The sequence below is a fragment of the Sabethes cyaneus genome, chromosome 3 (genome assembly GCF_943734655.1).
Source record: "Sabethes cyaneus chromosome 3, idSabCyanKW18_F2, whole genome shotgun sequence".
NCBI lineage: Eukaryota > Metazoa > Arthropoda > Insecta > Diptera > Culicidae > Sabethes > Sabethes cyaneus.
Window position 1 is genome coordinate 138,198,083 of NC_071355.1, and position 23,094 is coordinate 138,221,176.

General features: G+C 37.3%; 1 protein-coding gene across 2 annotated transcripts in view; it reads left to right on the forward strand.

The window, feature by feature from the left end:
• The window catches only part of LOC128744626 (arylalkylamine N-acetyltransferase 1), a 96,414-nt gene that overhangs the window by 47,708 nt on the left and 25,612 nt on the right, over positions 1-23,094 (forward strand). The window contains exon 1 of one of the 2 annotated variants that reach the window (XM_053841776.1): positions 21,907-21,996. The exons of the other annotated variant lie outside the window; for it this stretch is intronic. The gene's annotated coding sequence lies outside the window, so the exon portion shown is untranslated. Of the gene's footprint in view, positions 1-21,906; positions 21,997-23,094 lie in introns of those variants that run through there. 2 annotated transcript variants of the gene reach the window in all.

The window sequence follows — 23,094 nt, forward strand, 5'->3', positions numbered from 1 at the left end:
TAAAATGGCTTATCTGGTCTGGAAAAGAACACCAAAATGTTTGTAAATAGTATTCTTTTGGCGATTTTCCCAAAACAGAGTTTGTGTCACCTATCACCTATCACCTAGAGATACATGATACTTATTCAACTTACCCAAGTAGCACACTTACGATACTTTTATTTAAATCAATTTATTAATGACTCACATTAGTTGTATAACAATTAGTTGTACAGTTTTATAATGAGTATGTTATTAGGGAAGCTTGCTATGGTATGTTGATGTAATGCTTTAAACATTAGAATGTTAGAATTATGTTGACACTTACCATGAAACAATACAAAACGAGCATTTGTTTGTTTTATTTCCTGCTATGATAATGAGAATGAAAAATGTGCATTAGATTCCTAACAATTCTATAATATTCTTATTACGGTCACTTATATCATACAGGAAATAACACACACGTAATACAAGGAAAGAGTAAAGAATTCGAGCCCAATGAAAAAAGCAAGCTGTTTTGCAAATGAGTATCAAGAGAGTGCACTTCAGTCGTGTTGTCGCGTTAGCAAAACAAATAGCTTTGGTTTTATCATCACGCACACGTTAATAATTGCAAGCATCAACGTTGCCATTATGCCTGTCCGCCAAGTTAACTCCGGGATACGTTGCTGGCCCAACAAGCCACTCGTCGTATGTTCGAGTCTCGACTGGCCGGTGCCGCTACAGAGTTAATAGGATCTTTGCACTAGCCCAGTGATTTTCCTGTACTCTAATAACCGGCAGCGATATCTATCGATAAAGAAGGGTCAAGTTCTGAAGAACGTTTATATCCATGCATGGTTTTGCTTTGCTGATAAATCCAGATTTTACCAGATTTTTTATTGCATGCCAGACAAAGTTCTAAATCTTCCAGATATTTGGTAATGTCCCAGATTTTTGCCAAATTTCTGTTTCTCCGTTCTGCAAAGGAGTCATCGCTCCTAATTTCAGACAACATTTTGTACCGGCGTTGATCAAAACTGGCAAGACGTTTCCCGAAAGAGTCCTCCCCATCGGTCAAATTGATCGCCAGATTTTGGCCAGACATTTATTCGTGTTTGCCAGGTTTTCGAATAAATCTATTAGTGACCCTGGGAAGAATAGGGACTCAAACACTCTAAAATATTTTTTTAAGAATGTAATGGAAACGCAGCACGGGTTTCCAGGAATCTTTTTCTGGTGATATTTCTATATAGACGATGTAGACGACGAAATTGCTTCGTCAAAAGCATTTTGATCAGTCTGTGCTCTTCAAATTGTCTTTTGATAAAAGTTGAAGCAATACGTATCAATTGATTCTTTCAGGAAACCATAAAAATAGCTGTTGATTGACTGGAATTAACAACGCAATCGATGATGAAAAGGACAACGATACGTTATCTAACGTGTTTTGACTACAGAAACCACTTTGTAGCGAACAGCAGTGTTCTATGCCATCATGGTTCCGCAATATTCCGAAAATAATTTGATTTTCTCATCATCTCCACCTACTACTACTTCATTCCGAATTTAATTTACCTTCATCGGAAGCATATTGACATGATAAACAACTTTGTCGAAAACATCAACCTTCTATCTCGTCATGGTTCGGAAATATCGCCAAATGAATTAAATTTCACCGTATACTCCATCTAGCGGACTAGTTCCAAACTTCAGAGTTCGTTACCAAATGCGTCTTGGCTTTACAAACAACTTTGTAGTAAATAGTAACCTTCTAGCTCATTACGGTTCTAAAATATTCTTAAATGAATTTAATTGCTTCATTATTAGCGCCATCTAGCGAATCAGTTCCGAATTTTGTTGTATATCACGGGATGTGTCTTAACTAGATAAGCAACTTTGTCGAAAGTCGCAACCTTCTATCTATTCACAAACTTGAGTTATTGCCCGCCGTGTACTCAGTACACGACGCGACCGCTTGCGTAACTTTTTTCATTTCAAAAAAGTTACGTTAGTGGTCGCGCTGGTGTACTGAGTACACGCGCGCGGACACACCATTTTTACAAGCATCTTTCGACCACTTTTTTTATTTCTTTTTTCTATATTTTGGCATCATTAGAAAGAGGAAGAGTAGATCTTCGAATACAACCAAAACCTGGTGTGATATGATTAAAATTTCGATGATTTTTTCGCGTTTTTCGAAAACGCGTGTACTCAGTACACTAGCGCGACCGCTCTAGGGTCATAGTATCGATTTCGTCCTATTCCCCATTACACCAATTTTCCTAGCTTCCGCTGCAATACATTTTGTAGCTTTGAATTGTTTTTTAACTGTTTGGACTAAAATTAGACCTTGTTAGTATCGACAAAATCATTTTTTTTCTCTTGGTGATTGCTGGACTTTTCTTCATGTAGTTGGTGTGAGCTCTTGGAATTCCTCTGTTGAATATTTCGATGCTGACTGCTTCTGCAAACATTTCGATCGATTGACCTGCGTTATTAGTGCCGCGGCTGATGGTACAGTTGTCAGTTAAAACTTGCAACTTCACGTAATTTACAGTACCGTGGACCCCCGTTCATTTGATCGTTTTTAATCTGAACACTTTTCATTTTGAACCCTGCTGGTTTGCACGACGTGTCAATTAAAAATGGTTCAGATGTCAAGTGACGAGCAACATTTCAAAAGGTCCAATCTGCAAATGAGAGATTCTCTTTGCGTTTCCTCTCTTACGGTTATCACGGCGGCATAAATGGATTTAAATGCGTCTATGTTGCATGATTCGGTTGCTGGCGTTATTTAATATCATAATCAACAGAACATCATAAAATTTTGCAAACTTTGCTTTGTTTGTGCTGAGCTAGTGTGTTTTATATTCCGTTTTTCTAACGATTCTGATAGAAATGCAATCGAAGTATGAAATATTCGCTGCTTGCAACTGCCAACTAAATCAAACCATCGAAACAATAACAAAGAGTAGTGCGGTCAGTTCATACAAGTTTCAACTTACTTACTTACTTAATTGGCCTAACGTCTTACGACAAGGCTCCATCTGTTTCGGTCCATGGCAACTGATCTCCAGTTCTGCGGGCACCAAGTGCTCGCCAGATCCCGCTCCACCTGGTCTTGCCACCTCGCTCGCTCTGCCCCTCTTCGTCTTGTTCCTACCGGATTTGATGCGAAAACCATTTTTGCAGGATACTTGTCCGGCATTCTAGCAACATGTCCTGCCCATCGAATCTGTCCAGCTTTAACCACTTTTTGAACACTTGGTTCGCGCCAGAGTAGAGACGCGCCAGTTCGTGGTTCATTCTTCGCCTCCATACACCGTTCTCTTGCGCTCCGCCAAAGATGGTTCTTAGCACCCGCCGTTCGAAAACTCCGAGTGCTCGTAGGTCCTCTTCTAGCAATGTCCACGTTTCGTGCCCGTAGAGGTCAACCGGTCTAATTAGCGTTTTGTACAGTGTGCACTTTGTACGGGGGCTCAAATTGTTCAACCGCAAGTGTTTGTGGAGTCCGTAGTAGGCCCGACTTCCGCTGATAATACGTCTTTTAATCTCACGGCTGGTATTGTTGTCCTCTGTTGCCAGTGAGCCAAGATATACGAACTCGTCGACTACCTCGAACTCATCCCCGTCGATTACCACGGTACTGCCCAAGCGGGCCCTGTCGCGCTCGATCCCGCCCACCGGTATATACTTCGATTTAGACGTATTTATCTTCAATCCAATCTTCTTTGCTTCGCGTTTTAGTCTGGTGTACTGATTCTCCACCGCCTCAAATGTTCTGCCGACAGCATCCACGTCGTCACTGGAAATTGACTGGATTTATTGAAAATCGTGCCCGCATTTCAATCGCCGCTTGTATTATAACACCTTCAAGCGCAATGTTGACAATCCACCTGAGATTCTCACACAGCACTGGATCCCATCCATCGTAGCCATGATAAGTCTTACTTACTAGTAAGTTCGAATCTCGGCTAGGCGGTGCTTGCTAGTTAGAGTCAGTAGGATTGTTGCACTGGCCCCGTAATTTTCCTGTACTCTAACAGCCGGCTGCGAAGTCTGTCGATAAAGAAGGGTAATGTCTAAAGACGATATAAACCCATGGCTTTGCTTTTTACTAGTAAGCTTACTCGGAAAGTCGTTTTCGTCCAAAATTTTCCATAGCTCTTGTCGGTTTACGCTACCATATGCGGCTTTGAAATCGATGAACAGGTGGTGCGTGGAGACTCGGAATTCGCGGTACTTCTGGGGGATCTGCCGCAGGGTGAAGATTTGGTCCGCCCTCCACGCGGCCGGTCTGGCAACTTCCCACAAATCTATTGGCTATTGGCGACAGTCGATGAAAGATGCCTTGGGACAGCACTTTGTAGGCGGCATTCAGGATAGTGATTGCTTGGTAGTTCTCACAATCCAGCTTATCTCCTTTCTTATAGATAGGACAGATAACCCCGTCTTTCCACTCCTCCGGTAGTCGTTCCATATCCCAAATCTTGACAATCAGTTGATGCAGACAGCCGGCCAACTTGTCCGGGCCCATTTTAATAAGTTCCGCTCCAATGCCACCTTTCCCGCTGCTTTGTTGTTCTTCAGCCGCTGGATGGCTTCTTTAACTTCCCTTATCGATGGGGGTGGCACATCTTCGTTGCTTGCTACACCAATGTGGTCACTTCCTCTGCTATCATGGTCTTCCGCCTGCACGCCATTCAGGTGTTCGTCGTAGTGCTGCTTCCACCTTTCGATCACCGCACGGTCGTCAGTCAAGATACCTCTATCTTTATCTCTGCACATTTCGGCCCGCGGCACGAAGCCTTTGTGAGATCCGTTGAGTCTCTGATAGAACTTCCGTGTGTCGTGAAAGCGGTACAGCTGTTCGAGTTCTTCGCACTCCTTCTCCTCTTGGTGACGCTTCTTCAACCAAGTTTCAACTTGGTTTCACCATATTTAGGGTTGCCAGTTGTACAAATTAAAAACTAACTAACTAAACTAACCCGGTTAGTTTACATAAGAAATTTTTCAAATTAGCGGGGGTCTATATAATACAGTAGGAGTCATTATTGAACTTCCGGCAACACGCTGCTGTAGAAACCACAGGTGTGTAAAAACAGAACGAGCAAATATTAAATCCAACATTCAATGTTGATGCTTTGGAATATGAACGATATTAGCCGTAAGATATTGCAAATCTGCTATGTATTTAGCCATTGGCGGAAGCAAAAAAATGTCTGGGGCTTTAGCCCTCCCTAGAAATAAGCACTATAGTTTCGCCAATGTATTTAGCATCCTCAGGAGGCCGAAGGTATCTGGTTTTATGGGTCCTGCCGAGATTTTAACGTTGTGAAATTAACGCCCACGGATCAGCGACGGAATAACATTCACAAAACACCTGGAAAAACTGAAGTTATTATTACACTAAGGGCTTTTTAATCGCTTTAATTTGTTGTGAAATGCGAAACAACGTACAAAAAGTATACCTCTAAAATGCTCAATGAAGCACCAGAGGGCAGAAAACTATCAAGGTTTCCTGTCAGGCAAATTGGAATCCTGAACTGATTTCGAAACTATCGAGATAATAAAAATGAAAATAAAGCATGCTTCGTTTAAAACGGACATCAATATTTTGTTCGGGAACCAACAAAAACAACTATTAAACTCGAAACTCATGAATTGGAAGTCGACTGCTGCTGTTACGTAAACCGCTACCGACAGTAAAGGCGAAATATTGTCAGATGTAGCCACTGCTGGATACACACTGCCTCATGACGATGTCACAGACAAAGGGACATAACTCTTTGAAAAAAAGAGAATAAAACTTTGAAACAAAAAAATTCATCACGTACATTTTATATACACACTACCGCCATCTATGATCGACATTACAACAGGAGTTTAAAATAGCTTTTTCTTCCTTTTGCTAAAAAACACCAGTATGGTAAAAAGTACGAACACATTTTCAACCAAACCCATATTTAAAATAACCGTTACAGCCTGCGTTGTTTGGACCAGTGACTGTTTTGTCTGCTTGTCTGTGATGATACGTTGCAGGTGAAAAGATTACCGGCAATCGATTCTGCCGCTAGGGACAATAAAGCGGCATCGATTAAGTTTGCTTTTCTGAGCAGCGCTATAAAAAAGAACTCGACTGCAAAAATACATAGGAGCTTCTAATTGTGAATGTTGATCCATTTTACGCTGCATAGTAGGACAGTTTCACACAAGAACCTGCATTGGACTTTAATTTTTTGACGAAAGACTTCTTCTTTGTTTAGCATATTGGAATGTACCTACTTTACAAGTAACAGAATATGTAACGAAAAGTGAATACGTTTTGTGCATCTAAAAGTTCCATAAGAAATCCTTAAAATTTTTACTAATGTGCTAGTATGCTTTGTTTATCACTTTATCTAAACACTTTCGGGACGACCTGTGATACTCTGTCATACGAAACATCAAAATTAGAATCAAAACAAATTTTTCGTTCGTTCTATGACTTTTTTCGATCTAATGCTAGCAGCAACAAATTTATAAATTTTCTGCAAAAATAGATTGGAATGTCCGTGTTCCTTTTATGAACCCTTGTGGTTTACAATAGGATAACGACCAGGTTCATTATAGGAATTCTAGTGTATTTTACATGAAGAGGGTCCACTGATGGCGACATATTTTGCATTGTTAACCGTATAAAGGAATTTCACTTCTTGAAATTGTCGACTTAAAGTCAATAATAATTGAATGCAGCTAAAACTGTTCATTTGATATATGACATGAAACATTTCTGTTTCATGTTATATATCCTTAGAAATAAGATATACAAGCTAATAAACGTCGAAACAATACCCGAGATCCATTATAGGTAAAAGTTCCACCATAAGTTACCTTACTCTATATAAAATAGTACAGTTGATATGAAAAAAAGCAACAAAAAAATTATGTTAATTGCAAACGTAAGACCGGCCATTTTTCAAGGGGTAAAAGTACCACACGTCGCAGTGCTCAGTGAAAAGACGAAATTTGTTTCTATTAAATTCGACTATTTATTTTATTATTCTGAGACATATACGCATTTCGCCTACGACTTGCAGGTTTCATCAGTGTCTGTTTCGAAATAGAGTACACAGATACTAATTTTTTTTTCTTTTTTCCCTTTTACTTTTTATTTTTAATCACCGTAACAATTTTTATAGTATGTTTTGTTGATGTTTCTCGGTGAAATTTAGTAAAAAACTATCCTTGAGTCTGATTACCATGTCTGACCTAGAACCTCCCATGTCAAAAGAGGCCACCAATGGCACAATCAAATAACAGAATCGATGTCAATTTGGATTTAACGGAGTCTCAATTCGATAATTTCAATTCGATTGACGGCTTATTTAATGTGTTACCTTCCTGCGTTCCTTCCATGTGTTACCGGTATCTAAAGTGAAGGGTATTATAAAAAGCAAACGTGCCGCTGAAAAACCAACGCAGAAAAAAAAGCGTAAAGAGCAGATTAAATAAAAGCCAGTGGAGTAAAATAACGTCTACTTTTATATTCAAAATAAAACTTAGTCAAATTATTTTTTCCCTTAGCACGTATCTAAGTCAAACTATTCCTTTTTCTAGCATGTATCTGAAAACCCCTTAAAAATTTGTTCTAATTTAGTTAATATTATTGAAATTATGTTTACAACTCTAACAAATATTCAAATCTGCCACAATCAGCCTTATTTCGTCGTGGCTGTCTTACCTTTTTGATGGTCCTTTTTACCCTGCCTGGTTGTGAGCGTGAAAACTGTTATACACCGAAGTCGCTTTTTACGCGGTTTTTTACGCGACTATTTTTACGTGGTTTTCGAAATTTAAGCGGTTTTTTATGCGGTTTTCGGAATTTACGCGGTTTTTACGCGCTTTTCGGAATTTACGCGGTTTTTTACGCGATTTTCGGAATTTACGCGAATGTGCTCAAAACGTCTATTTTTTCGCGTAGTGTTAAAGTTTTTTTTACGCGAAATTTTGGTTTTTTGTACCCGCATTTTGGAATTCACGCGGTTTTCGGAATTTATACGGGTTTTTACGCGGTTTTCGGAATTTACGCGGTTTTTTTACACGGTTTTGATTTACGCGGGACGTATCCTTCGCGTAAAAAGCGACTTGAGTGTACGTTCCAAAATTTGATCAAAAATCATGAAAAATAGACTAATCAACTCTTTATATAATTTTTAATTGCAGATAGGTAAATGAATGCTCAGTCATGTGTGGAATAAGATAAAGCGAGTTGCCGTACACATTTTATGTTAGCAATTTATTTGCTTTGGGAGATGTCTTAAGCCCCAGACACAATGCATACGGATTTTACTACGTTGCGGAAATTTGACAGAAAACCCATGTAAAAACTGCCAAATTGCCGCAACGTAGTGAAATCCGTATGCATTGTGTTTGGGGCTTTACCCTATAGAACGTTTATTGTCTTCCGAAGTTCAAAGTAAGCATGATTTTTTGTTAGAATGCGTCTTCGATTTTCTTGTCTCGATTCTCGTCTATGATTTCAATCTTGTCACCATGAATTTGATTTTTTGGTGACCGGCAAATATTTGTTTCTTTTAAGGTGAAGGTCGTCAGAGGCCAGTTGCATTTTTTACTGATTTCAGTACTTTCCGACGAGAACAGAGGTAATAATCTGTTATAAACAATTATGAAACGTAGAATCGCGTATCTATTTTTGCTGTTGAACGAGATCCGACAGTAATTCTATCACATAAAATGCTGTTTACGGTGAATTTTATTATCAGTGACTTTTATTAGTACATTTTCTACACTCTACGACCGTTAATTAAATAGCGAAAATTATTGGTCAATTTCATGCTCAACGTAAATATGGCATCACATATACACCCGTTTCCTTGGTAACTTACAACAACGACGGTCGCGGATTCGGATTTGCAATCGAAACGAAGTAAAGTTTTTCATATCAATTCAAGTGAACAGTTAGGACAAAATCATTATAAAATCTCACCAAATAACTGTTCGGGTGGTAAATTAAAGTTTTCTGTGTCTCAAGTTAAGTTTCGCGAGTGATGTAAGGACTGGAACGGCCGAAAAAAATTAATGAAAAATCGATGGCGAAAAAGTGACAATATAGTGATGAATTTTAATTGGGCAGAAATCTCAGTATTATTGTAATTTATGCCCCAAAAAGTAATAGAACCTACAGAATGCAATGTTTAGTGCTTCGAGTTGCAAGATCTTATTATGGCTAGCAGTTTAGTTGAACTAATTTTATTTTTTTGTGATGGTTTCCCGAGTCTATGGGAGCAGTGTACCAACACTGAAGAAGGGAAGGGTAGGGTGATATTTGGGGCCATACTGACTGCCATAAGTGGACTCTGTCGACCTTGTCATTAAGCCTCCACCTCGCATATATTTTAACTTCGGCATATTGATACATGGCTGAGTCGGATACATGGTCCCGTAATCGTCTCAAAGTTGTGTGATACAAAGTCAACGTGATTCGCATAAACCTGTAAAGCTCGAACGACTAACTTCCGGAAAATCCTACCACTACTTGTGTCAATCTCTGGCACTTCTGATCGCACCTTCTAACGCGACAACTAATCACAATAGTGAGATTTGAAAAGTTATCTTGTGCAGAAAAACCACCATTTGTAGCGCATCTGCTACAATACTGAAAAACCGGCTGTGCAGGCTTGGATTGGACAACACGTGGAAGCAAGTTTGATCCTACAGAAATCAAATTCGAAAATCATTCTTTCTACGTTGTTGCTTGACAACCATAGCATTATTTAATTAAGCGTTGTTGGTAATTTTGTGCCCTACGCGATGCACTATACCTAAGGCCCGTTCTTCTTGTCCAATGACTAGGTGCTGGGTATTCCCATCAACTCTTCGTGGTGGCATTGAAAAGGTAAATATTCTCTTGGGTATCCCCAGATATTACATTTTTTTTCAATCGATGCTCTACGATTTGGTTCAGTTCCTGTTCCAAATTGCAGGATTGTGCATTGATTGTGTATATGTACGCAAACATGCCGATTTCGCTGTACCATTATTTACTAAATATACCAAACCCGTTTGTCTGATAGGCGGTAAAGATAATAACAATGTCAGTTTGAATACAATCCATGCAATCGCTGGTGCTTAATAGATCCGCCCTGCTGAGCGAATTGAGCGCCCAGCTGGCAAAATCATTGTCTCGTTTTAGTTCAACACCTGTGTGATACAGCACGGGTAATGCTTAATTGTTTGCCAATTACGTAAATTATAATGTAGGTGTGTATCTATTGGCTTGGTGTGCGCCAACTGATCAATATTCAGGAATGAAACATAAGGATTAACATATATTTAGTTGATCAAATATTTGCAGATAAAAATTTCAAAAGGGTCATTTGGTAAGAACAAACAATAGTTCCGTATTTTATGCATTTTGATACACACTATGTAACAAATAACATTCATTTTTGTTTATTTTGTATTTTTATTCGTACTAGAACCATTCGGAAGTTCTTAATTCGTAAATACGTAATATTTTGTAAGCAGATGGTAGAAAAAGGAATTCTGCCGCTCTCCGAACAACTCGTTGTACATATATGTATCGGAATTTTTAATTGGTTGACGGGAACGGTAAACGCGGATTGATCAATTCACATAGAATGGTGAATAAGCAAAATCGATAATACTTGATTACTTTTATTGTACATTAAGGTTTTTATGCGGGTTTCAACCATGTGAAACCATGAGAAACGTAAAAAGAACTCATAAGGCTGCCATCCCAAGAACGATATAACAATTTCGGTGCAGTTCTGCTGAAATATGTATGCAAATTGGAACTCAGTAGTATCGTACTTTGACATCATTTTGGTTTTATTTTTTTGGCGTAGGATTATAGCTTTGTTATATTTTTGCCTTTCTACTATATAAATATATAGTATATTGCCTTTCTACTATACAAATCTATACCTATAAAGAAGGATTCCTGTCTGTCTGTCTGTCTGTCTGTCTGTCTGTCTCTCTGTCTGTCCGTATGTTCCTTATAGAATCGAAAACTACTGAACCAATCGGCATGAAAATATGCATGTAGAGATTTTTTGGGGCCAGGAAAGGTTTTAGTGATGGTTAGAAACCCCTCCCCCCACTAAAAGGGGGGGCTCCCATACAAATGAAACACAAATTTCTGCATAACTCGACAACTAATCAAGCAAATAGAACAAAATTTGGCATGTGGGTGTTTTCGGTGACAAGAATTTATTCTATGGTAAATTGAGACCCCTCCCCTCTTTATAAGGGGAATTATAACTCCTCTCCTCTTTAAAAGGGGGGGAGCTTCCATACAAATTTCCTCATAACTCGAGAACTAATCAAGCAAATGGAACCAAATTTGGCATGTGAAGGTTTTCGAGGGCAAGAATATTTTCTATAGTAAATTAGGACCCCTCCCCACTTTAAGAGGGGGGGCTCCTGTACCAAAGAAACACAATTTTCCTCATAACTCGAGAACTAATCAAGCAAATGGAACAAAATTTGGCATGTGAAAGTTTTCTAGGGCATGAATATTTTCTATGGTGAATTAGAACCCCTCCCCACTTTAAGAGGGGGGGCTCCTATACATACGAAATACAAATTTCCTCATAACTCGAGAACTAATCAAACAAATGGAACCAAATTTGACACGTGGGTGTTTTTGGAGACAAAATTTTTTTCTATGATGAACTGGGACCCCTCCTCACTTTAGGAGGGGGGGCTCCTATAGAAATGAAATACAATTTTCCTCATAACTCGAGAGCTAATCAAGCAAATGGAACCAAATTTGGCACGTGGGTGTTTTTGAAGACAAAAATTTTTTCTATGATGAATTGGGACCCCTACCCACTTTAGGAGGGGGGGCTCCTATACAAATGAAATTCAAATTTCATTATAACTTGAGAACTAATCAAGCAAATGGAACCAAATTTGGCATGTGGGAAATTTTGGAGTCTTGAATTTATTTTACGATAGTTAGAGACCTCTTACCCCTGTGGTAGGGGGATATGGACTCTCATACAAATAAAACAGAAATTTTTGCGAAACTCAAAAACTAATCGAACTCGAGAAATTCGAGACTCTTCCATAAAACATTAGTCAATACAAGACCACAAAAACTATGTATAGTAACACTAGATCATTCAGGACGAGACGGTCGCGAGTGTTGCCGGTGACCCGCCGTCGGAAGCGCCGCTCACTCTTGCAAAACTCGAGATTGTGACAAAGATCATCCGAGATTCATGATTTATGTACAACACAGGTTAATTTGTGGCAATACGAAGTTTGTCGGGTCAGCTAGTATATAGTATAAAGGTATAGAAATCACTTGGAAAACCGGAATATCCATTCGACTCAGTTTCGAAAACTGAACATTTTCTGTGTGTGTGTGTGTGTGTGTGTGTGTGTGTGTGTGTGTGTGTGTGTGTGTGTGTATGTGTATGTGTGTGTGTGTGTGTGTGTCTGTGTCTGTGTGTGCCTGTGTCTGTGTGTGTCTGTGTGTGTGTGTGTCTGTGTGTGTGTGTGCGTGTCTGTGTGTGTGTGTGTCTGTGTGTGTGTGTGTGTGTGTGTGTGTGTGTGTGTGTGTGTGTGTGTGTGTGTAACGCTTTCAATCTCACTCACTTTTCTCGGAGATGGCTGGACGACTTTAATGTTCTTAGTGTCAATTGAAAGGTCTAGGTGTCCCATAGGTCGTTATTGAATTTCATACTGATCGGACTTTTAGTTCAAAAGTTATGTATAAAAATACGAAAAATATGGGACTTCATTATCTCATAGGTCCCTTAACCGATTTCAACAAAAATGATTGCATATGAAAGAGGAGCCTTACAAACCCTTAACTTCCAAATTTCATGACGATTGGACTTATAGTTTGAAAGTTACATAAAGAAATGTGAAAAAATAGTATTTAAAACATATTTATGTAACATATAAGCATTAATTTAATGAAAAACATCACACATTTTATGATTATTTGAAAATTACTGCTGAGATCTATCAAACGAAACCGAGTTATTTAAAATCGGACGGTTCATTCAAAAGTTATTCAAACTTTAACATTTAAGCACCGTATATTAAACCGTTAAAACGTGTAAAATCTAAACATATCAATCAAATGTTGATTGTATTCAATGTGTGTGATGTATGTATGTATGTATGTATGTATTTATGTATATATGTATGTATGTATGTATGTATGTATGTATGTATGTATGTATGTATGTATGTATGTATGTATGTATGTATGTATGTATGTATGTATGTATGTATGTATGTATGTATGTATGTATGTATGTATGTATGTGATGACAATTTGCAATTTTTAAATTTGCATTGAAATTCAAGAAAAGTGAGAAACATGTCAATTGTCTGAAGTTTTTGAAGCCTCTTAGTGGAATACGAACTCTGAAATTAAAGAAAAGAAAAAACTTTTACCGACTAAATTCCACTATTTAATATTCATTCGCGACAGATACGTATACGCTTTGAAATAAGACACTGATGAAGCCTGCACGTCGTAGGCGCACTACGTATCTGTTGCAAATAAATATTAAATAGTGGGATTCAATTGCAAAGTTTTTTCTTTTCTTTGATTTCAGATTTCAATTGTCATTTTCTTCACTTGCTGTTACTCACAATTGTACAAGAAAAGCAAAAAGCGAAGAAAAGAAGATAATTTAAGCATGTAGGTATAGTGGTGTATAGGATTAAAAATACTAGTGAGTTGATTTTTCCAAATAAATTTATACAAATTTCAAACAAATTTTGCGCATCAATAGATTTTCAATCAATAGATAATAGAGCTTAGAAATGTTATATGAAAAATAGGAAGTAAACGTTGCACGGTAGAAATTTTGCAAGATTTGTTTTCGTTAGTGACATTTTAAAGGACCGATGTCTTATGTAATGTATCGTTTTAATAAATAAATCAAAAATGACAAGCACTGGAAATCATATCAATCATGTTTCCCATTCTCAAGCATGTTTATGGCGCAGCTTTTGCACTATTTTTCGACCTCATCTTGTTTTCCTAACCCTCTAACATTGTAAAAACGATGCGATCAAGCTAATGACTATCTTTTCATGAAAGTACATTCAAAAGAAGCTTAAGTTTTGATTTTCATGCAACAATAATTATCTGAAGGAGCACTAACCAAGAAAAAGTTCAATTTCTTTTTTTCATATCTAATGCTCTGTTCAGTTATTTTTTCTAATTCAGATATACTGCAAAATTGAAGCCAAGCAAACTAATAGTAAAATTTTGAGATTAATCATTTGGTTGTCGATATCCTTTTTCTTCAAGTATTTACGCACCCAAGGAAAGAAACTATAATTATTCTACGCTTTACATTGTGAATTTTACTGGCAAATAAGGATTTTGAGGAATACGGAACGGATATGTAAAAATGTAGTCAAGTTAATTATAGATGTTGCTGAGAAATTAAATAATGATTATTGTGGCAGTAGAAAGGCTAGGTCACGCCGCTAGGTGGATTAATTCGGGTTTTTAATCTAGGTTTTCAAAAAATCTTGAAATTTTAGGAAAAACTAGAAAATTTTCCTCGTCGAATGCAATTGGTTTCATCTAAAAATGTCTAATTTTGTATATTATAGTCGTTTGCATTTCATCAAAATTTAACCTGTCCCAATGATTTTCCCCAACCTCTGTACTCTCTGTGTAAATGTAAGACCAGTGATGGTAAAAACTCGAAATCTTAAAACTCATCAAAAATTAAAATCAACTGTGAATCATGTCAGCTTGATCCTATACAGTAGGATTGTTGCACTGGCCCCGTAATTTTCCTGTACTCTAACAGCCGGCTGCGAAGTCTGTCGATAAAGAAGGGGAATGTCTAAAGACGGTATAAACCCATGGCTTTGCTTTTTTTTTGATTCTATACAGAAAAAAATCACGCGTGAGTTTTTCTGTTTTCATAACAAAAAGCACAAAACTCACACATCCCACGTAACAACCCAATAGTAAATTGGTCTTATCCATTACTTATAGTAATTTTATCAGAGCATTGCCAAGTGTATCAGGTTTTATAATGTTTTTCCTCAAGTAAATTTTATCTTATTTGATTATCATTTCTGAAGTATGACTGAACGAGACTTGAAGAAGCATTCATGAAACTGTATTATCAATAAGTGTAATTTACCTTATAAGCGATTTTAAGGGATACTTAATTTATGCTTAAAAACGACGCTCCTTAAAACTTAACAACGGTTTTGACAAAAATGTATGACATTCTTCTGCAAGATTGGTTTATCTTAACAATACTGCCATAAAACTCTCTTAAAACCGAGTATTCTTGAAAGAGAAATCTAAAATAAATTCATGCCTCCAAAAACCATTCCATTTGTTTGATTAGTACTCGAGTTATGAGGAAATTTGTATATTATTTGTATGGGAATCCCCCATCCTAAAGAGGGGAGGGGTCTCAATTTACCATAGAAACAATTCTTACGTTCTGAAAGCCCTGCATTCCAAATTTGGTTCCATTTGCTTGATTTGTTCTAGAGTTATGAGAAAATTTGAATTTCACTTGTGTGCGAGCTCCCCTCTTAGAGGGAGAAGAGGTTTCAGTACACCGTAGAAAAAAATCCTGCCTTCTGAAACCCCCTCATGCCAAATTTGCTTCCATTTGCTTGATTAGTTCTCGAGTTTTGAGGAAATTTGTGTTTCATTTATATAGAAGCCCCCCCTCTTACGCCCTCCTTATATTTGCTCTCTTACCCCTATAAAATTGCTGGTCATTTTATCTATCCAACGACATATAAATTGTTCAGTTTCGTTCAGTAGTTTAGTAGTTATTAGCATTTGAAATCTTTCATTCAAACGTTTCATTTCTATTTTCGTTTTCACAAAGTGCTACCCAGTCCCAGTATAGTAAACAAAGACGTAGTTCTACGTCAAAAGATTTACCCCTTTTCAAAAGTTAGTCTGTAAAAATTTGGAAAAACTAAGCATGCAAAGTTACTTACGTAAAAATATTACAAAGAAACAAATACCTTTCCCAGAACGTATTGTTTGGGCTATAGACGCTAAAAGGCGACCCGCTCCAAAAAGTCGAAAAAATCGATTTTTTTGCACTTTCGGGAAGCATATAGGTTCAGAAAAGTTGGGCCAAAATAATTTTACTATATCTCATTTTGTTGAAAGGTTACCAACAGCAAAAATTATAGGGTCAGTGAAGTGTATCGTACCTGTACGAAACTTTAAACGAAACGTGAAACTATTTTTTTCTCGAAACCATTTCTTTTCAGGATGTAAAAATGATTTACTTGAAATGTTACGTGGTCGTTATTAGAAGTCTCGATTTTTGAATTTTTCATGAGCTCTCAATTGGCAATTTTTGTTGAAAATCAAGTATCAATTCTAAGCCTAAGTATTGATATTGAAGAAGCTCTCGCGTCGGGATTAAAATACGTATCTATCATCAGATAATAACATGGCAGTAGAATTAAAGGATAACGTTAACTATTGGTTTCTTTTTCTTATCTTTTTTCCAATTTATTACAAATAATCGAAACGATTTAGAAAAATAATGCAAATGTCTGTTAACTGTGTCGGTTGATTCGTACCACTTCTGACTTCCCGAATCCAGATGGCGCGTTACTTGGCTCGCAACTGCAACAAAGTAACTAATATGACCACAGTCGATGATTTGTTAAAAGAAATTCACATCTTTCAAACCGATGTTATTAATTCGATAAAATTTATTGAAAAATACAGCGTAACGATCCCCTAAGCAACGCCGGAATAACTCTGGGACCAAATGAAAATTTGGAAAGCAAAGAAACACATATTTACAAGACGAACCTTTGCCAAAAATATATATAAAAAATAAATTGTTATCAACATTTCATGGCAGGCAGACAAAAACAAAACACCATGCGTCTGCATTATGTGCTAGTAATTTCTTTAAAATCTGAAAAATATACACCTCTGAATTTTTTATATGATATATACAATCAGGTATTAGTATTTCTGTGCCTCCAGATGTTTTGTAGAATGTTCTCAGATTACAATAAAAAATATAAAAATTGGGGGTCTACACGGCATTTTGTATTTGTATTTATTTACTTTTACCGGAAGGGGAAAAGTCAAGCTGGAGATAAGTACTTTCAAATGTCATTTACATCTCAGGCCTAAAAACCTCTAAATATCTAATTACGAAGAATTACTTATTGTCTAATAACAATATGATAGTATATCTTCACCCCTATTCTGTATTTCGAACGAATCTTTATTTAGTTCGATTTGTTTCGAACGAGATGTTTTGCCCATTTGATTTTGCTGGCGGAAATTTCTTTCGAAACAGTTTACGTTCGAAAAACCAATCCGTACGAAATACAGAATAGCGGTGCTTATCTTATAATTTCCTATTTCGTCACAATTATATATAGACTAGCTGACCCGACAAACTTCGTATTGCCACAAATTAAACTGTGTTGTTCATAAATCGTGAATCTCGGATAACCTTTCTCACAATCTTGAGTTTTGCAAGTTTCTGAGGAGTTCATGGGTGTTTTAATATACAAATTTTCCTCACAGTAAAGTAGAAAACAACTCCCCCCATTGCTTAGCCTGATAAAACAAAGCGGATAGCATTTAAATATTCGCCATCATTACAAACCATTTCGCCGAATACCATTTTGCGGAACACCAATTCTCGGTTGACCATAACGCGGAATATAGAAGAAAAAACTTACGCGGGATGTACCATTTCACGGAAATTTTTCTCGTAGAAAGTACCATTTCGCAGGGGTGACCCAACTGAAAGAAAGTAATAGAGGTCAGTAGATCTAGGAAAATAAATAAACCTAGATAGAGGTGATCTCTACGGGGGGCTGCCCCCCCTCCGACGGCAGGTCGCCGGCAACACTCGCGGCCTATGGTCGACTCGCGCTGAATTATCTATTGTTATTGATAGTTTTTGGTGGTCTTGTTATTGATTAATGTTTTATGAAAAAGCCTAAAATTTCTCGAGTTCGATTAGTTTTTGAGTTACGCAAAAATTTCTGTTTTATTTGTATGAGAGTCCTTATCTCCCTATCACAGGGGTGAGGGGTCTCAAACCATCATTAAAAAAAATCCTGCCTCCAAAATCCCCCAGAAGCCAAATTTGGTTCTATTTGCTTGATTATTATTCGAGTTATGAGGAAATTTGTATTTCATTTGTATGGGAGCCCCCCTCCTAAAAAGGTAAAGGGGTCCTAATTAATCATAGAAAAATTTCATGCCTCCAAAAACACCCACATGCCAAATATGGTTCCATTTGATTGATTAATTCTCGAGTTATGAGGAAATTTGAATTTCATTTGTATAGGAGCCCCCCCCTCCTAAAGTAGGGAAAGGGTTCAATTCACCATAGAAAAATTCTTGTCTCCAAAAACACCCACATGTCAAATTTGGTTCCATTTGCTTCATTAGTTCTCGAGTTATAAGGAAATTTGTATTTCATTTGTATGGGAGCCCCCCCCTTCCAAAAAGGTAAGGGGTCCTAATTCATCATAGAAAAAAATTCATGCCTCCAAAAACACCAACATGCCACATATGGTTCCATTTGATTAATTAGTTTTCGAGTTATGAGGAAATGTGTATTTCATTTGTAATGGAGCCCCCCCTCCTAAAGTGGGAAGGGGTTTCAATTCACCATAGAAAAAAATCTCGTCTCCAAAAACAGTAGTTTTCGATTCTAAAAGGAACATAGGGACAGACAGACAGAAAGACAGAAATCCTTTTTTATAGGTATAGATTATTATAATAGATCTCAAACAGCCCTTAGGACTGCTGCCGAAGCATTTTAATAATTCAACCAAAGAACCAAGAGAAGATAAACTAAGTACTAAGGTATAAGATTGTTAATTCGTGATGTCTAATATATAAAGAGGGCCCCATATCAAATTGCACTACGGAAGAAACGGTGTAGAAAATTACCTAATGAAGCGATCCTTTTCAAACTTTCAGAATGTAAAACATAACCCATTAGTAAGCTTTTGGCATATTTATTTCATTCAATTTCAATACCGTAACCGTATCCTCGCATCTAACACTTAACTCCACTTATAACGTTTTGTACAACATCTGGCTGCAGTTTCTTCTGTACGGAAACCCACTTTTTCTTCATGTCTTCCTCAGATTTGACCTCCTTGGGATGCCTTTATAGTGCCTGCTTCATAATAGCCCAGTATTTTTCGATGGGCCTTGTTTCCGGTCCGTTGGAGGGGGTGTGGGCTCCTTGGATACGAAAGTAACCCTGTTGGCTGCGTACCACTCCAGGACATCCTTTGAATAGTGGCACGAAGCTAGACCGGCCACAAGATAGTAGGGTCCTCGTGTTGCTTCAACAGAGGAAGTAGACGCTTCTATACACTTCTTGAGGTAGATCTGCTCGTTTACAGTCGTAGTTACGAACGACGCACTCCGTTTGCCACATGAACAGATCGCTTTGCCAAATCATGTATTTCTTGGCAAACTTTGAAAACTTCTGCTTCCTTATTTCCTCCGGAACATCAAGCTTGTACTGGATGGTGAAGAAAAGTAGCCCCGGAAGTTACCGAAAGTCCGCTTTGATGTAAGTTTCATCATACATAATGAGGCTTCGTCAGCATCTGGGTGTACAGTTTCCGGGCCCGTGATTTTCCCATCACATTTTGCCGTTCGTCACGATTTGGAGCCTTCTGTACTTTGTACGTATGCAGTCCCTCCCGTTCCTTGGCTCTCTGAACGAAAGACTTGGACAGATTCAACTTTTTGGCCACATCCCTGACTGAAGCATTGGGATTCTAAAAATCGATGTCATTTTAGGAATTTTTCGAATTTTTTAAAACCGTTACGTCACAATTTAGGTATTGACTATAAGTTTCAAAATTATCATTGAAATCCGTTCTCTGATACTCCGTTAGTTCCCAGTACGTACCGCTATTAGGGAATCGTCTTCTAGAGAGCATTCAGGCGCTCAGCTACCAACAGCATAATAATTACTATTTTTACATAAAAAGATACAAAATATATCTTTCAATATATGTTGGCTATTGACATACGCTGGCTTGCTGATGTTCGGTTGAAATATTCAAATGGCGAATTTTCTAACCTCTGATTGAGAAACATTATGATGATGGACGAAGCACGAACGATTTACTCCTTTTTATTTTATATGACATGGAAAATAGCAGCATAGGGCAAATGAACGAGTAATTAGTGCTTGAGTTAGTCTCTGCAGTGATAATAACAGATTAAACTAATACTCGTCAAAGTTATACACGCAGTTCAACAACGGGCAATAGATTCATTACTATTAACGAGGAACTAGTAGTCATTAACTTTTCGGCGGGGAACCCAATTTGCTTCCGAGTTTTTGGGCTCAAAAGCGGGGTTCTGTTTATAGAACTATGTTCCCTGCATTCTTCTTCTTTTTGTTTCAAACAATAAAATTGCTTTTGAAATTTGCAGAATCGATGACAACTAATTTCACCTTAAAATACACAAGTCTCATTTTTGAAATGCATTTGTGTTTGACAACATTTGAATGAAATTCGAGCTCTATGGTATTTTACGTAATGTGGCTGTACGTGATGAAAGTAAATTTGTGTATCTACAAACATTGGATTGAAAACTAATTTCACACAAGGTTGCATTTCCATATAATTAGTGGATGTGCAACTAAACCACGGCGTAACTAAAAGGACTAGCAATTAGGGAACGAGTGATGCGCACGTGAAAGCGGTAGGTACATTGATGTGTATTATAAATTAGAATATTTTATAAAGATATGAATGGTTGAGATAGTTTTGATGTAAATAATCGTTGGCACGCTTTGAGACAAGCATAATAAATATGTATATCACTGTACCTTAATGATATCCAAGCGAAGTTCTAACACTAAAATATTTTGAGCTGATAGGAAATGGAATCTCGTGTCGGATAACTTTCTTACCAGAACAATCCTAGATTCATAAGACAAGACAAATTTTCTATTAAAGAAGGAACAAGGAATTATTGTCAAGTCCCAATGTATTTATTGGGTAAAAGTTATTACTTTGAGCGTCTTAGCAGAATCTAGAAAATGAGTTGAAGGAAAAGTTTTTCCATTTTATTTTGCTGCATAACAAAACCCTAGGGTGAGGGCGCCATTTTAGTCCTATTGCATATATTAGTTCTATTTTCACTATAATCATCTACATGTGCAATGAATAGCTGCATTAGCCATATATTTAGCGCATTTTGATTGAAGCATTGACAAAAACCAGACTTATCTGGTATAAAAGAGTCGTGGAGATTATTGCAATGTAGCTGAGTATCTCGTCTTTTTTGAAAATACTTTAATTTATGAACAAGGCTCCAAAAATACTTAACATATTTTTGATATGCTTGCGTAGAATGGCCCCTAATGCTCTATTTTCCCTGTTGCATTTTTCTTAACATAATTTTGAAAGCAAAGAAATCTCAAATTGCTTTAAAATATTTTTACATTGCCTAGCTTCCAACGAGATATTCCAAATTAATCCATGCGTAAATCAAAATAATCTACTAATTGTTTAAGAACCTTAAAATTAGAACGCACCTATGTTTTCTTTACCATTTGTCATCGTGAGTTGAGCTTTGTTTCCAAGGTGTGTGAGCTAGATCCAAGCTTGTTTATCACCACCCGACAGGAGAATATTATTTGCAGTAGAATGGACAATAGCCGATATCGTCGTCTCTAGCCGAACCGAGCTCGATCGGTTGCTGCTAAAAGTGATTTGCGGCCGAGCACGAGAGCAGCTCCGGTTTAATATAAATATAAGCGAATTTTCTACCGAAAGCTTATTGCAAGTCTTCCCTCGCTGTGAATTTCCGCAGTTCGCGCATTTCCACACGCGTGCAGTGCTGTTGTGTGGTTCGCACTCGACATTTCGGACTCATCTCTCGTGTACAAGATTAGGCTAACTTTTCCGTGACTTAGTGACTGAAAGTTCGTGGCTTAGTATTTTGCCAAAGAAATTTAACGTCAAAGCCGTGGAAATCTGGTGTAATGTGTAAGTGTTTTTACAGTATCAAACATGAACGAAAATATTAAATTTTTGAACCTCTACTCCATCTGGATTATGGAAAGTCAGATAAAAAAATCTCCGAAACGAAACGTTAATCAACTTAATTACACGTGTTTGCGCAATGTGCCTTTTAAACGGATCAGTTATCGTGCTTACGTGGACCCGCATAGGAAAATAGCGTTAAAGCTTGCACAGCGTGAGAAAATGAGGGCAATTAGATGATTGGAAGATGCATCACGTAGGCAAATAGTTACTGCTAATGGCAATCCAAAGTATCACAGTACACACATGTTGATGCTTGTTGTTGTTTTTGCTGTTGTAAGTGATTTTTATCGCTTCTCAATCTAAGTGCAACTTTGTGACAAATTCCAGCAGTTCTGTGATAGAAATATTTTTGTCAATTCAAGACCATTAGAAATAATTGCTTGTCTATTGAGTGAATCATGAATGTTCTTTTGTTTAAAAATTTGCAATTAAAATTAATTTCTGTCGCTAAAATGATAGTAAGGGTTGGGGATGGTTGAGGTTGATTTTCAATGCTTGTCACTGGCATCGTGTGTCAACAAATATTGAATTGGATTCATGGCGGTTCTAAAACGAAACGGGGAAACGATTGAAAATTTACGTCGGATAAAAAAATACAAACAACTCATCTGCGCCATTGTTTTAACTGAGTTGACTATGATGATCGATTATAAAAAATCTGTTTAGTATAGAGTTGTCAAGCTATTCGTGCAGTTGTTAAACATGAAGATAACATCAGAGTGGCTAAACCTGTGGGAAGTAAGATTATATTGTTTACCTATTCTTGGAATCCTGAAGGATAGAACATGAAATCACTATTAAAGTTAAATGAAAGAATTTTTTTAATAATTCCACTATTAATTTTATTCACGACAGATTCGCATTTCACCTATGACTTGCTGGCTTCATCAGCGTTCATTTTCGAACTATTTTGAATAGTTCACGGACAGGGACTTGCAGGGATGAACCCTGCAAGTTGAAAGCGAAATGCGTATCTGAGGTGAATTATAGGGTCCGGAAGGGTATTTTCAGCCCGTTAAGCGATGGCATCTATTTTTT